This window comes from Euphorbia lathyris, chromosome 8 (genome assembly GCF_963576675.1).
Source record: "Euphorbia lathyris chromosome 8, ddEupLath1.1, whole genome shotgun sequence".
In the NCBI taxonomy this organism is placed as follows: Eukaryota; Viridiplantae; Streptophyta; class Magnoliopsida; order Malpighiales; family Euphorbiaceae; genus Euphorbia; species Euphorbia lathyris.
In genome coordinates this window covers 62597392-62610629 of record NC_088917.1, presented here as the reverse complement: position 1 = coordinate 62610629, position 13238 = coordinate 62597392, and the positions used below count along the sequence as shown (strand labels likewise).

General features: G+C 39.9%; 1 non-coding gene across 1 annotated transcript; it reads left to right on the top strand.

Annotated features, from left to right (window-relative positions):
* Positions 1-958: 958 nt before the first annotated feature.
* Positions 959-1065, top strand: LOC136204310 (small nucleolar RNA R71). Its single transcript, XR_010675155.1, has one exon. It is a non-coding gene; the product is annotated as a small nucleolar RNA R71 (small nucleolar RNA).
* The last annotated feature ends 12173 nt before the right edge of the window (positions 1066-13238 follow it).

Below are 13238 nucleotides of genomic sequence, written 5' to 3'. Positions count from 1 at the left end.
ATAGTCCTTATTTCGGACTTTGTGCGGAAAAGGTGGTTTGGGTACAAAAGTTTTGGTACTTGTGTCAAATGGTGAACTATTTGTGTTTAAGATATCTTCTTTGGACTTTGATAAATCAGTTCCTGGTAATGTTGCATCTTTGGGCATTTCAGGCCCTTGATAATTTTTCCCTGAACGAAGAGTGATAGCTTTCACCTGCTCTTTCGGATTTTCTTCCGTATGGCTGGGAAGACTTCCCTCTTTTCGAGATGGAATTGATTTAGCAAGTTGACCAATTTGAACCTCCAAATTATGGATGCTAGATGAGTGGTTTTTAATAAGCTGATCGAATTTATTTTCGATCCGTTTAAAACCATCGTCGTGATTACTTATTTTTCCACTGATAGCATCTATAAACTTGTCGATTTTAGAAGATAAAGTGCTAATCGTATCTCTTGACTGATTTTGATAATTAGTGGTACGATTTTGATTAGCACTTGCACTATTGTTATTGTTATCTTTCCAGTTAAAGTTAGGATGATTCCTCCATCCAGAATTATAAGTATTAGAATAAGGATTATTAGTTTGGTTTTGCCCTTGGACAAAATTTACCTGTTCGATCTCACTCATATTTTCGTAATCCACATCCGTTTGGATTGGATTACCATTGGTATCGCGTGGTGCCATAAATTTGTCAATTTTGTGCGATAAAGCAGAAAATTGGGCTTGTAGCATCGCGACTGGATCAAGTTCAATTATACCTTTAACTGATGGTGTGGTTGAGGATGATGGTTTTGCCACCGACATATGTCCACGTTCCGCGGGCCACATACTGTTGTTGATTGTCATTTCCTCCAAAAGTTCTCTCGCTTGGGCTGATGTTTTCTTCATAAATAGCCCTCTCGACATAGCATCTAATGAACCCCTAGTTGTAGGATTTAGTCCATTGTAAAATGTTTGCATTAAAAGTTCAGCGGGTAATTGGTGGTGTGGGCATAAACGTTGAAGTTCTTTAAAACGTTCCCAAGTTTCATAAAGAGTCTCATTATCATTTTGAGAAAAAGATGTTAACTCTTTTATGACTCTTGCGGTTTTTGCTAAAGGAAAATATTTTGATAAAAATGCTTGGGCTAATTGTTCCCAAGTGGCAAAAGTTGCGGCTGGCATAGAAGTTAACCATTCTTTGGCTCTATCCTTCAAAGTGAAAGGAAAGAGGCGAAGTTTGATTGCTTCTGCAGTCACATCTGGGATTTTAAAAGTGTCACAAATTTCAAGGAAATTTGTTAAATGGGTGTTAGGATTTTCGTTAGGTAACCCGTAGAATGTTACATTATTTTGCAACATATTAAGCAAAGATGGCTTAATTTCAAATTGGTTTGCGGTGATTCTGGGTCTAACGATACTATTGGTCACACCGGCCACACCTGGCCTAGCGTAATCCATAAGTGTTGGTGGGTCTGCCATTTTTTCTGGCTCGGTATATGTTTTTACTGGGGTCTTATTTTTGTTTTTCTTGTTTTTCTTGTTCTTCCTAATGGTTTTCTCAATTTCTGGGTCTATAGGGTCTGGTACAATGCCTGAACTTCGAGAACTGCGCATGAACCTGAAATCTTGCACGAACCGAAACTACCTACAAAACAGAATTTGAAAAAAAAATAAATAAATTAGTAAATGAAAATTATTAAATTATAAAAGTTAAAATAAGTATGTTTAAACCTAGATTCGAAATAAAATACGAAAAATTTAAAATTTTGTCAAAAATTTTGGCGTTCCCCGGCAACGGCGCCAAAAACTTGTTGAGCGATTTCTGCAAGTGCACGGTATACGCTTGTAGTAATAAAAAATATCGAACCCACAGGGAACGCTTTTTAACTAAAAACTTATTTAATTCAATTTTATTCGCGTCTTTAGGTTTAACAAAAGAATATCGTTTAATTGATTGTATTGGTTCGGGTAAATTAGGATTAGATAAGAATATTATATTGAATTTAGAGAACAATTCCGTCTTGAGATTTTGATTATAAGACAGATACTTCCGTAATTGGAATAAATAGAAGGTATAAAACTCATTTTCATAAAGCAAAGAAAGCAACTTTAACTTTGTAAAGATTATGGACATGTAATAATATAGCGATTTATTCAATTAAATGGCTTTGAACCGTAGAAATCTCTCTGGATCGGAGCAGATTGCTACCTTAATCAAACTAGTATTTTATGTCTGATAAGCCGCGATCAGCGATCATGTCATCCATAAAAACTAAATCTGTCAAGTGTTCAACAAAGTTCTTATATGAATAAGATGGAATAGAACGTTTTAATAAAAACACCAATTTATCATTTTGAAAATCATTTTGTCAGAACAATATCAAAATAACAACAGTAAGAATGTATTGAATAAATAAGTATATCATTAATGAAATGTGAATTTTCACACGTTAACAGAGAAGTAGAAACTTGGATAGCATTGTAACGAAAACTTTGAGATCCGGGTTGACAATCTTTCCCTCAAACTCCGTAGGTGCGTCAAACCTCATGCGCTTCAGCCGTCACTTCTTCTCGCTGGATCTTCGGAATAGAGACTGGTCAGTCCACTACCAGAATGAAAACTTGTCTCTGATCAACCTTAGAAACTAAACTAATACTGTGTTTATAACTAATCTAATAACAACTTGTGTATAGCAAGTTTGTTTACACAGAAATGAAATCTAACTTTCTGATTCTTTTCTGAATCAGAAACTCAACATAATAACTTTCTTCTCTAATTTCTCTAACTTTTCCAACCTCTCAATTTCTGAAATGGATCACTTATTTATAGTTGTTGAATGGTTGTAAATGATGGGTCGTGTTCGTTGGTGAAGGGTCGCTTTTATCCAAACGAACAGTCGCGTTTCTCGGATTAAAACATGTGATTTATGTGCAGAATACTTCGCTATCGCGACTGAGATTCTGAAAATCTCAGTCGCGATAGGGGGTACAGGGCCGAGTTGAAGATTTCGTTCTTCTTCCGTGATGCCTTTCGTAAGTCGCGACTGAGATTATGAAAATCTCAGTCGCGACAGAGAGTTATCTCCCTGTCTCTCGACTGCTTTTCGTCCTCCTTGAGCGTTCTTCTGGCTGTTATGCGTTCTCGGTACGTTTTTTAGGTTTTTCCTCCATTTTAGCTCCGTTTTCGCTCCTATTTGGATTTAACCAAATAATTAAGTACCTTGCATCAAAGAAGTAAATAAAGACGTAAAAGTATTCCAAATGAATATAATTAGCATGATTTCAATGTAAATTTAATGTATTTATATATGATATTTTAGGTATATTTTGGGCTTAACAAATGTCATCTACCTCCATGAAGTCCTTGCATCTTTCAATTAATTCCGCCATGCTTCTGGGCTTCTTTCGAATTAAATCTTCCTGCAAGCTTTTACACGTGGTGTTTTTCGCTAGGGCCTCTGCTGCCATGGAGACATCCACATCGACAATTCGTATACACAATTTATTGAAATTGTCTACATACTCTCGAAGGGGTTCATTCGCCTTCTGTTTTAATTCAAAAAGCTTCCGTGACTTGACCACTGGAGGGATACATCCGGCGAATTTAGCACAAAACTCTCTACTCAATTGATCCCAATTGTCGATTGATCCAGGAGGTAAAGATTGGAACCAATCATAGGCGGGACCTCCTAAGGTGGTGATAAACATCCGGCATAAGACTGCCTCAGTTGCACGGTTAAGGCTGAGCAACATTCGATATTTTCTTGCATGGGCCTCCGGGTTGTCCGCACCCATGTAAACGGGTATATTAGGTATCTTAAAATGTCTCTCTGTTTCCTCAGCTTCGATCCATTCTGTAAAGGGCGAATCACGATTAGCGAATGGATTATGTCGGGCATTCTCCTCATTAATGCAAAGCACCGCAGCTCTCACACGATCATCAAAATTCTCCGGACCCACTCTCGGCGGTCTTCTTGGGGGAGATCTACTTGGAGAAGATGAGGAGCTAGATCCGGACGATGGATCTGATGACGAATGCCCACCTCCACCACCCTGTCCTCTAGGAGGAGCTTGGCCGTTATTCCCTCCGTGGTCTCATGAAGGAACGCTTCTATCCTCACCTCGGTTGGGTGGTGACGGTGGCCTATCTGATCGAGGAGTCTCTACTGGCCTCTTGCTTTGTCTACGACCAGTAGATGGGGGTGATCTACCCCAACGGGAAGATCTCTGTCTCGGGGGCGAAGGTGATTTCGACCGCCTGCTTTTCCCCTTTCACCGTTTTTTGTGCCTTCGACTTTCTGATCCGCCTTCGGGGAGATTCGACCGTGGGCGGCTTGGGTTACCTGATCCGCCCAAATTTAACCCTTGGCCTACGGATCCACCAGGGGGAGTTTGGTTATTCCCATGACTTCCTCCTGCTCCATCAGAAAATAATTGCCGATTGAGTGGCGGGTTATTGCCTGCTACGGTAGTAGTCACCATGGAATCCGTGGGCTGACTTTGGAAGAATGAAGAATTATGGGCGTTTGGTCCTATAATGTGCTATTGCCACTGAGATGACGTAGGATTTGTGCGCCGAAGCTCTGGTACGATCATAAACGACCTTAGGCGTCTTTCCATCTCAGGGCCAAATTCTCTTCCTATGGATCCCGCACATGTTTCAATGAATGAATCCGGCGACATACTCCTTCCATCATGCACCGCAGGAGTGTTCATATCAACGCGACCAACGCTTGTTTCAGGTTGACTTGATGGTGTTACCGATGGTGTTTCAACCCCGGAGGAGGGGTTCTGTTCTCCGTTTGTCATGTCTTTTTAATGTGAATGAAAACCCTTTATTTGATTAAGGATTCCACGCTCACCGCACCAATTGATGACTAGTGGAGAATTTCTGATTGACTTCCGTCTCTGTGGGGGCGTCATTGGGTTCGACGGGGGGAAGCTCCGATGCCAAAGTCAGTATAGAAGAACAAGAGAGCAAACTGAATTGACAAAGGGTAAGTGAATGTGTACCTTGATAGCCTGAGACATAGGCTATATATAGTCATGAAGCTGTAACTTTCAGTAACTAGGAAGTCTCCATTAATGCTCCATTAATGGCGGTTACTGGTTTCCTTTAAGTAGGCCGTTAGTTAATTGATAGCTTATTAATGGCTTTTATTGCGGGATCGGCCCAGCTGTCTCAATGGCGAGTTGAGTGTTTATGGAGATTCGCCTTATAGGTTCACCCGCGGATCTCTTGTGGTGGAACCTTGGTGATCCGCCCGTCGGATCTCTTTATTCAATACGCCGCGATATTCCGGCATTAGGTGATTAACATGTGGCGTTCTTAGGCGAATATCAAATTTGATCCCTGGGATAATATCACAATGTTATCAAGTTCCTCGAAGGACCGAGGCATTTTCCTGAAGCACTTCTGTTTGAGGGGTTCGCAAGAGGTGCCCTTTGCGAGAGCGTCGTGTGCTACTTCCAAATTGAGTCCTTTGACCTGAGAGGCCATGTGGTGGAATCTGGAGAGGAAATTGTGCAATGGCTTGGTTGTTCTTTGTTTGAGACCGTTGAGGTCCGAGCTGATATTTTTTACCTTTGCGGTCACGACGAATCTGGAGAGGAAAAGGTCTTTCAGCAGATCGAAAGAGTCAATGGATTCGGGCGCCATTCCTCGATACCATTTCTGTGCGCTCGCGGAAAGTGTAGTGGGAAAAACCTTGCACATGATATCTTCATCTTTAGAATAAAGGTTGATAATGCTCATAAAAGAGGCTACGTGGTCATTAAGGTCCTCGGTCCCCGAGTACTGTGATAGGCGATGAGCCTTCCAGTCTCGAGGGAACCTTGTCTCGATGATCCGCTGTACTAATGGTGTTTTGCTGGATGTGATGCTTCCCCCTATTACTCCTCTGAGCGCGCGTTTGTCTAGGAAACGTTATATCTTCAGTTCTAGTAGATCTTCGCTGCTCGCGGCTGGTTGAGACTCAGGGATCGCGGTCCTTCCTGCGGGCGTCGCATTTAGACAGCCCTGAAGCCCTTCGAAGGATGCTCCCGGGGCAGCAGGTGCCCGAGTGGTCGCGGGCGCCGGAGGCGGCCCTGCAGCCTCTTTAAGGTATTGCCAGATTTTGGCGTTCTCTTCTTGTAGGTTCCTTTGTTGCTCCATGATTTTTGCATGAGCCGCCGTGTGAACGGTCTGAGCGGTCTGGAAACCACGTATCGCGCTGAGAAGCTGTGAAGTATTGGAAGCTTCCTCCTCCGCTGGGTCTACCTCTTCCATCAAAGGTGCCAGATTCCTGGGGGAGATCGGGAGGACCGGTGCCGAACGCGGATCATTCGTCATGGAACTAGTTGCTCTAGTGGCAGCTGTATCAGCCGGGAAGAAATCGGTTGGTGTCTGCATCGTTGCTGAAATGCCTAACTTGACAATTTGTGTGTTTAATATAACTTATAAGTAAATAAAATGGTTCATAAATGAGAATATTTATACTGATGTGACTTGCTAAGAATATGTGGGTGGACAAAACAAAAGGCACGCTTTTTTTTATTTATTCTATTTTTGTTTGTGTTTGAGACCTAATATCAATAAAGTTTCTTATTTCGAGATGAAATGGCTCAAAAAAAAAAATCGTGGTTGGGTTTGCAAATACGGGCTATATTGGCAGAATCCTTTCCTAAATCCGTCCAATACAAAATAACAATAATATATAATTAAAGGAAAAAAAATTAAAAAAAAAAGGTTTATGCCTAAACAACCAATTACAATGCAATTAAAAATTGGGAAAAAATAATTCAATCAAAAAAACATTTGAGAAAAAGAAAAAAAAAACATGAAATGCGTATATGAGTATATATGTTATGTATAACCATCTTTTTTTTTTTTGAAAGATGTATAACCATCTTTTTATGTTCCCTAAATGCGTTTTCCTGTACAAATTTATAATATTAATTTATATATTATGCTGCAAATCATGCAAAATGACGATATAAATCACCAAAGGTACATGGACCCCTTGTGGATGACAAGTTTTATGGTGGATCTATTATTAATTAAAGAAGAATAATAAAAAATTTGCATATCACTATTAAAAAATAATGAAAATATGTATAATGAACATTTTTTTTAAGCAATATGTATAATGATTTAAACTGTTATTTTTTTTAATACTAACTACTTTCTACTATATTTTGTTCACAATAAAATTCCTTAAAAAAAATAATACACATTATGGTTACTTTATGTTGATAAAGTAACCATTATTTTGTTTCTTATATAATTTACTACGGTCAATTAGATTATATTATTATTGCATTTTTTTCTAATGAATTTTTTTAAAAAATAAATTAGTTATTTAAAACATTGAAGTGTTTATATTAAAACTTTTTTTATAGATTTTGAGCAAATAATGATGGAATTCAGTTATTTTTTTTTTGTTCTTATTATTTTGGTAGTATGTGTCGGTGTTTTTTTATTTTTGTAAAATCATTTATGATTCTATTAAAACAAAGCTTAATACCTTCCAAGCCTCCTTAAGTTGTTCCAATACTATAATTGATCTCTCGAACTTAGAATTGTGACAACTAATCATTTCAACTTGCTTATTTGGAACAAATAACCCTCTAAATAGGTTATTTCGGGAGGTTTTTTGCCTTTACTTAATGTATCACTAGATTAGTTAGATGTAGCAACCGATAATTTGAAATCTTTTATGTCTGGTGTAATATTATGTTGAATGTTTTTTTTTTGGGTTTAAGGGTTATTTGTTCTAAATAAGCAACTTGAGGAGTTATTTGTTCCAATTGAACAATTTGAGGGGTTATTTGTTTCAAATAAACAAGCTGAGGGGGTTATTTGTCATAAATCTAAGTTCGAGGGGTCAGTTGCAGTATTGGGACAACTTGAGGAGGTTGGCAAAGTATTAGGCCTTAAAACAAAGGTTTGAAATAAAAAGAAGTAAATCATAACACAAATATAAGTTTTTTTTGTTACAAGAAAAAGGTTGTGGCCTTGGAAGAAAAAGCCTAAAAACGATCTCTACATGTGGTACTAGCTCCACTGATTTCTGGCCGAATTAGATAAAGGAAACTGCAGGCGGCCCACCACACATGTGATGACCCAAGAGATGAGTTTCCGCATAATTTACCATCTAATCAGCTGCTCGATTCCCCTCACGGAAGGTGTGAGCTATACTGACAATCCAATTCTTCTGTAGTAGCTGCTAGCAACCATCAATTAACCAGAAATGACGATACACAATTGACCATCATGCTTACACAAGGCGAACAACTTGTAATAAGTCCACCTCAATTATAACCTGCTTAAAACTCCTCTGTGAAAACTCCAATGCAAAAGCCAAGATTGCATAAAAAAACTGTCCATCCACTCACCCAAGTGATTTCACAGCAGACCGCCAGCTGAAGCAAACCTTGGGTTTCCTTTGTTGGCGCCATCGCAATTTAAGTTCACCCAGCCCTCTCCTGGAGGAACCCAAGCAACTAAGACGTATTGATAGCTCCCGTGAATAGGCGAGCAAAGCAGGAGATGGCTCTACTGGAATTCCTTGGCCTGATTGACAATGACTGGTATTTTATCGTTCCTACCTTGAGCGAGCGGATTGAAGACACGTTTGTTCCGCCAGTGACAAACCCACCAGAAAGTCGTTGCGAAAACAGTCGGCCATTTCAGGGACTACCACTGCTCTAGTCGCATAATTCTATTGAAGCCATGAGGTAACTAGATCGCAGTAGGCTAGACAAGCGGTCCCAATCCCATCCGCCAATACACTTCCAGTAATCCGACATGATATAAGCAAGAACCTCAGGAGGAATAGGTGAAGCCACAAAGTCAACCAACCTTGAATCCTCCACCCAACGGTTAGACCAAAAGAGTTTCGTACGTCCAGACAGAATAATTTTGCTAGCTCCTGCTTCCAAGAGGCATAACCCGCTGAGAATATGTTTCTAAACAGAATAATTTTTCTAGCTCCTGCTTTTAGGAGGTGCAACCCGCTAAGAATATGTTTCCAAATGTAACTTTGTCTCGCGAGGAGCAAAACATCCCAAGACCCGACTTATCTCAGCTATAGTTTCCCTTTAAAACCCGAGTCCAAAGGCTCTCGGGCTCTCAGGTTCAGTCATGAGACGCCAACCAAGCTTGGCAGCAAAGGCCTCAGTAAACGGCTGGGTCCATCGTGTTGGTCCCTTATAACGTTACAAGTATAGTTCCAAGGGGGGGTTAGGAACTATTTAAAAAATTTAAGCTAGGGCAGACTTCTTTTACGTGAGAAAAAGGTTTGGACAGTGGCGCTGAGTGAATAGCAAGATACTGGCTTAGTCAACTAGTGACTAGGTCAGTTTCTTTACTTGAGTCAGGAGATAGCACTTAGAGTCTATTCCTGAGCTCAGATATTCAATGCGCACAACTCAGCTTGACCTCTTTACTTGGTCAGTTTTTGTTTAAGCAAGCAATAAATATATAAAGGAGTTTAAGGTTAGAAATATGTTACTCAGCAGATTTATCCAGGTTCGGCCTCCAAGCCTACGTCCTGTCCCCGGAACACGTTCCGAGATTTCGAATTCTCTACTGAGCTCTTTAACGGTAGAGCATCAAACCTTTTACAATCTTAGCAACTGAGTATAACAAGAGTACCTTCCTCTATACCTCTACCCAATCCTAATCTCTCGCTGAGTACTATAACCGAGTACTCAGCCTCTCCTTTCTAATCTCTAGAAATGATAAGTGTTTGTCCTAAACAATGATTGCGAAGACACCTTAGATGATTGAATAATCACTCTGGACTTTTACACAAAAGATATGAAATTTAGTGTAAGATTGCTTTGCTTTTTCTTGCAGAACTTTGCGTAGAGATTTGGTCAGCGTAATGGCTTGATCAAGTTCTGTGTAGAATGAAGCAACTGATGGCACTATTTATAGAGACGTCTGAGGCATCGGTCATTTCGAATTTTGAAATAACCGTTGGAGGGAAACGGCTTCCTGTCGTTGTCATCCTGACTTGCTCAGAGCTCTCGGCCAATCAGATTAGAGTATCTTCTGTCCTCGGTCAGCTTTTGGTCAGCTCGGCAGAATGTCTCTCCATTTATGGTAAGGTCAACTAGACAGCATATTGTGTCGTCTGAACTTTACCCAAAGTGGAAACACTTTGTCTGGAAGTTGTTCTTAGCCAGCTGCTGTCTTGTACTGTTTGTCGAATCAACTCAGCAGCTTCGTCCCGAAGTTGATCCACGAAGGTCTTCTAGATCCTTCTTCTGCTGAGTTGCGTTTTGTCCATAACGACAACGTTTTGACATACGCGGGCCGAGTTGCCATAAACTGTTTTACTTGGGCTTTGACTTTCGTATTGGGCTTTGGGCCTTTTAGACTTTGTATCTTATAAACAATTTAACTCAACATTGAACAAACACATTAGTAGAATAAATCAAAGCATTTAAACTTAGTGTGTTTAGAATATGTTTTTAATTATACTTAAACAATTTTGTCAAATCAAAATTATGTGGAAAGGTGTTTCAACACATCGAATGCCCAAACCCCCTTTATGTCGAGGTAAACAAACTATATCCCACTATACAAGACTAATTTTCCATTCACCTTCTAAAGATCCCCATAAAAATCTTCGACTGATACCATCTAGAGCCCAATAAGAGCTGATAGAGAAGGAGGCCGTTTGCATTAAGAAAGTCGCTAGTGCCAATAGGACCAATCGAACTAGCGTAGTTCTACCCGTAAAGGACAGGCACTTGGTCTTCCAACCTGATAAACACGACTTGACCATATCAATCACAAACCTGAAGGTGTGCTTTGAAACTCGATCATGCACTACTAGTACACTTAGGTAATGACCTAAATTAGTAGTATAGGCAATGCCAAGATCAATGCAAATGGACGCCTGAACATGGGCAGACACATTGGTAGAGAAGAATATCTGGGAGTTACTGAGACTGATCTTCTGACCTGAGCAGTAACAAAATTATGAGAGAGTTTCCTTAATTACACGATGTTGGTCAGAACTCGCCTCGGACAAGAGGATAATGTCATCCGCAAAGAAGATATGTGGAAGGGGGGCCTCCCTGAGATAAGCGGATTGGCTTCCATCATCTGTTAGGTATAGCTTTCGAGATGAGGTGGCTAAGATGTTCTAGTCAAAGGATAAATAAGTACGAAGACATCGGATCCCCCTGCCGTAATCCCCTAGATAGTCGAAAACCTTTGCATTTCTCGCCATTCCACAAGATATTCATACGTGACAAAGTGACACACTGCATAATGGTCTTTATTAGGCTATTAGGAAGCCCCAAAACAGTAAGGGTATCCCTCAGAAAGCTCTAACTAATATGAACATAAGCTTTTTCCAGGTCCATCTCTAACTAACCAAATGACATCGAATCATAGTAAAGGCGTATCGAGCACGCTACATAGCTTGGCAGATCAATCTAGTCTTAGATACGCCTCAGAGGGTCAACGTAATAAAGAGGCTAGTAATCACCATCTCTCGGAAGATACGCCATCAAGTATCGATACGTCCGCAAGAGATCACGCCGCCTTCTCTTGGAAAAACCGACGTCATTAAAGACAAGTAAAAGCCTATTAAATGAGCTTTTACTGCTGAACTTGAATGAACGCAGTAACCACCATTAATGAAGCATTAATGGAGACTTTCAGGTTACCAAATCGAAGGTTATGACTAAATAAGTACAAATAGGCTTGCATCCCAAGCCATTGAGGTATACACTTTCCAATACCATTCCTTCGTCCTTTAGTCGTATTCCTTTTTTACATTTTACTGACTTTACTATCGGAATCCCCCCCGGCCGAACCCAACGGTGCCCCCCACAGGTGGAGCACTAACGAGAAATCTACTCGGTAACATCACTCCATTACCTCTATGCAGACCATACATCACTCCCTTCCTTTTCCTATTAGGTCGAGAAGCTCTAGCACCAAAGCCCCCAAAATTAGTCCCAACCACCCACTGATCAGCAGACTTTGAACTAGTAAAAGGGTTGGGAACATGTTCAGGATTTCCGGTGTGACTATCAGGTGTTGGTCTACTCATACCACGTCCACAATTTGGTGCTCTACACCTTGGTACCATCATTCAGGTCCCATACTCCTCAAGAGTAGTGGAAGTCAGAGGAATAGGAGGCCTCTCATCATGTGAAGTAGGACCAAAAACTGGTTGGGATTAAACTTGGCTTTCTACGCATATCTTAGTAGAAACTGGAGTGGGTGGATTGGAAAGATACTCGGTGCGTTGCATGAAGCTCTAACATGGCCATATTTACCATAATTAGTACACATGACATGTAGCCTTCATATTTCAGACGTTGTTCATAGTCGTCAAGTTCAAACTGAGCAAGTAATGACTTTTGTAAATCAATTTCCACACAGACACGTGCAAATCGGGCAAGAGGTATGGAGGATAGTATTATCATCCATGCTGACCGGTTTGCCTATAACTTCACCAATACTGAGTAAAACGTACTTCATCATAGAGCATGAGGGGTAGCTGAGGGAAGTGGATCCAAATCATAGATGACTCAATATAGGCCGCAGAAGGATTAAAGTCTAGAGACCAGGTTCGAATTGTTAAACAATGTCCTTGTACAATCCAGGGTCTATCATTAATCATGTGATCGCGGTCCATGAAGGAAAATAGGCTAACGTATGGCAGCGGAAATATAAAAATTTTAACCTTTTTCCATTAACCCAAGATCCGTTAATCGTTATTTTATATAAAGAGGGATAAAAGGAAATAGCTTTCGATGAACTATCTACCGTTGCAAGCGAAGTGCCCTCAACTCTTACTCCGAGTTCACGAGCACAAAACAAGCACAAGATGAAATCAAGTTAGAACTCAACCGTATAAAAGCAATCAAGAATAAATTGCCTTTAATTAATCAACACAAGATCAAGGAATAAGAGAAATAGATGAAAATCAATTGAACGGAAGGAAGCGGTAGATGATCTCGTCCTCAACAAGGGGGTCGAAATTCTCTCTCTCTAGATGGCTAGGGTTAGCCGAAATTTACATGTAAAGGGGGTATATATACTCTCTTGTATCTAAACCCTAGTTAGATAGAATTAGGTTACCGAATAAGAATTTAATTCGGAATAAAATTCTTATTAGTTATTATCTATAATTATATTTAAATATAAAGATAATAATAATAACCTGATAGGATAATAATAGAAGCAATTTAATCTCATTAAACCTCCTAACTTATTTATCCTTTTACTAATTTAATTCACAATCATAATCTAATTAGAA